The sequence below is a fragment of the Heterodontus francisci genome, chromosome 30 (genome assembly GCF_036365525.1).
Source record: "Heterodontus francisci isolate sHetFra1 chromosome 30, sHetFra1.hap1, whole genome shotgun sequence".
In the NCBI taxonomy this organism is placed as follows: Eukaryota; Metazoa; Chordata; class Chondrichthyes; order Heterodontiformes; family Heterodontidae; genus Heterodontus; species Heterodontus francisci.
In genome coordinates this window covers 34009286-34013304 of record NC_090400.1, presented here as the reverse complement: position 1 = coordinate 34013304, position 4019 = coordinate 34009286, and positions in this window count along the sequence as shown.

Here is a 4019-nt window from a genome sequence, read left to right as displayed (position 1 = left end):
CATTATTATCGGGGTCAAGATCTTCCACGGCAGATTGGAGGTATGGCAGGCTGTGGGCGATTAATGCTCGCAACCAGTGGCTATATGTTTGTCCCTGTAGCTGAATTCTGACAAGATCGTCCCCCATGGCAGCGTTATACGCCGGCCACAATTGGTGCGCAAATACTAGAGGAAACTCGTTGACTCCCTGCACCACCTCTGCCAGTGCTTTAAACGCTTTCACTTGTCTCATTACTTTGGAGACTCATCGTTTCATGGCCTCATAGGTTCCCTGACATGTTTTAGTCTCAGGAAGAGTCCATTAAATACTTCTAGGTTCAAGTAATTTTTTTCCTCCTTGTCACAATTACCTAGGGTTGCTCACTGTTTCACAGCCAAGAAACATCTGTGTGGATCTTCTCCCATTTCCAACTTTTTAATATCACTAACCATTTTTCTCAGGTCCTCTACTGAGTAATTTTACTCAAATTCCCTATCCAATTGTGGGGTCCATACCTCCGAGTGGTGGAATAAACCTACGCTGTCTAATAGGATACACAGGTCTGGGAAGATCTGAGGGACTTGGTGGCAGCTTTCCCTTTTCTAACACGCCTTCATCTTTTCTCACCTACTAAATGGTTATTCAACCCTGGGGTCATTACACAAACTATTTCACTTTGTTCCAAAAGTTTGCTTTCTAGCTCCTCCATCTTTCTCCAGCATTCAGCATGGTCTTGCCTTCAAACGTGTTCACTCACTGCTTGATGAGCCACCCTTATGGCTGCTTTCAAGTCACGGTTTTTACTCGTCAACTTAGGTACCTTTCTTTTTGTAAGTATGCCTTTGGCATTAACTCATTCCTTCCTCTGCAGATATATTGTGAGATTTGTGAGAGGGGACTTGTTGTATAGATATGTCCAGGAAGAGAGTGCAGACTGCTTGATATATTTCTAATTCTAGGCAGTTTGTGCATCAAGTGCTCTGATTGCTGTATGACCCAAGGGGGCAGTTTTAAATGTTACTCGAGTTTTGAAAAAGCTTTATTAAACAAGAACTTGTTTTTAATTGCCAAAACAGACTTACAGTGTACTCTGGCAAGCTGCCATTCTATGGTATTAACATATGATTGATTTGATGTAATTAAGCTTATGACAGATGTAGCAGATCTCGATCAATCTGGTTTTCCACAAATCACACATTTGAGGGCTGTACATATTTTAAATATAGTCCATCTGGTATTTAGTTTTAGCCAAATTCTCTTAAAACAACATTTTTAAATACTGGGCTGTTTTAAGCCTGTTTATTTACTGTTGCCTGTTGTCTTAACCTATGTGTTAGTTACTACGATACAAAAATCATTGACCACTCAAGATGGGATCTGTAACTCAGTAACGTGAACTCTTCATTTAAGAATGGTTCTGCATTTACAGATAGGTCTTCACTATACAGGTCCTTCCTTAAGACTGCATCCCAACCCAGAAGTCACATGGTGTGTTACATCTCAGTTCTTACACTGCTGGCCTGATGACATAGCCACACCTCTTAAAGGTGTACACACAACATTTACTACAATAATAATTTCTAGGATAAAAACTTAACAGATCCCCTTCAAACCTGTGGAGGAGGGTAAAACTACAGGCCATCAATATAAGATAGTGACCAAGAAATAAAGTAAGACATTGAGAAGAAGTTTTACCCAGAGAGTGATGAGAATGTGGAACTTGCTACCAAAGGAGTACTTGAGGTGAATAGTATAGATGTACTTAAGGGGAGACTAGATAAATGAGAGAGGAGGGAATAGAGGGTTATGCTGATAGATAAGGAGGTGAGTGGAGCATAAATGCTGGCATGGACTAGTTGACCCAAATGGCATGCTACTGTGCTACACATTCTATGTAATTATCTTGGTATTCTATCCCCTTGTTTACATTTTTAAACCTACCTTGAGTCAATGAATAGGCTTCTAATTAAGTTGAAACTGTAATCAGAACCCATGTGAATGATAGGTTGCTATCAATTTTCTTTTTTCCAAGTTCAGTTCAAATGGTTTTTTTCTCAAAGTTGGTTGCAAAGGTGAAAAAATAAATGATTTTAGTGTGTTTATTTATCAGTCACTAGTTACCAGACTTTTTAAAGCTGCAATCAACAAAATTAATCAAATGCTAGCATGCATCTCAAGAACATTGGACTATTGTAAAACAATTTATTCTGACTTGTATAGATCATTGGTGAGGTGATGTTTGAAATAATGCACCTAATTCAAAAGACATTGATGTGTTAGCAATGGTTCAGAAAAGAGATGTTTCTGGGTCATTAGGCTCAACTTTGAGAAAAAACCCTTTGAACTGAGCTGAGAGGTGCTGATGTAGGTGTAAGCACCGTTTGATTTGAACTCCAATTACAGGACTGAAGGTAATAAAAGCAAGAAATGCTGGAAACACTCAGCAGGTCTGGTAGCATCTGTGGAGAGAGAGAGAAGCAGAGTTAACGTTTCAGGTCAGTGACCCTTCTTCGGAACTGGCAAATATTAGAAATGTCAAAGGATATAAGCAAGTAAAGCGGGGATGGGGCAAGAGATAACAAAGGAGTAGGTGTAGATTGGACAAGGCCACAGAATAGCTGACCAGAAGGCCATGGAGCAAAGGCAAACAATATGTTAATGGTGTGTTGAAAGACAAAGCATTAGTGCAGATAGGGTGTTAACGGACTGAAAATTGAACAGCAGCAAGTACAAACATGAAAAAAAAAATAGTGGGTAAGAAAACTGAACAAACTAAGATGAAATAAAATAAATATACAAAAAAAAGAAAAAATAACTAAAAATGAAAGTAAAATGGGGGGCCTGTCATGCTCTGAAGGTTACTGTTTCAAAATTGATCAGCCTCAAATGAGGGTAAAGATCAAAATAATTTCCATCCCCCACCCAAAGTTAAGTGAAATGATCCCCAGTAAAAACAATTGTGATTGAGTTAATTGACTTGTAAAAAGTAATATATTAAATATCTGCCCAGGATTGGGTTTGGAGGTTAAAGAGTTACACATGCAATGTGATGATCAAGTACTCCTTAGGGCATGATAGTTCCCATGCTTCAAGGGTAAGGGAATGTGCAAGTCAGAGCTACATACAAATAGTAAAAGGGTAGTCAAAGGAAGGGCAGGGCTGATTAGAAATCAGATGAGATCTTCTTGTGGAGCAGAGGACCTGGCTTAGGTAATGAATGACTACTTTGCATCAGTCTTCACTAGATAAGAGGATGCTGCCAACATAGCTGTAAAGGAGGAGGCAGTGGCAATATTGGATAGGATAAAAATAAAGAGGAGGCACTTAAAAGGTTAGCAGTCCTCAAAGTAGAAACGTCACCCGGTTTGGATGGGATGCATCCTAAGGCAAGTATGGGTTGAAATTGCAGAGGTTCAGGGCACAATCTTCCAATCCTTCTTGGATGTGGGGATGATACCAGAGGACTTGGAGGATTGCAAATGTTACACCACTGTTTTAATAAAGGGGAGAGGGTTAAACTCTGCAACAGGCCAATCAGCTTAACATCAATGGTGGGTAATTTTTAGAAATGATTGGGACGAAATGCATTGGCGTTTGGAAGAGTTTGGGTAAATAAATGAAAGTCAGCATGGATTTGGTAAAGGTAAATTATATTTGACTGACTTGAGTACTTTGAAGTAACAGAGAAAATTGTGCAAATGATATTATGGACTTTCAAAAGATGTTTGACAAAGTACCGCATAATAGACTTGTTAGCAAAATTAAAGCCCATTTGATTAAAGGGACAGTGGCAGTGTGGATATGAAATTGGTAAAGGCACAGAAACCAGAATGTGATGGTTGAACTGTTGTTCTGAGACTGAAGGGAAATATACAGTGCTGTTCCCTGGGGTGGTATTAGGACTATGATTCTTGATATATATTAATGGCCTGGGCATAGATGTATAGGGCATAATTTCGAAGTTTGCCAATGACATGAAGCTCAGAAATGTAGTAAGCAATGGCAGGATAGTGACCGACATTTGAAGACACAGACTGGT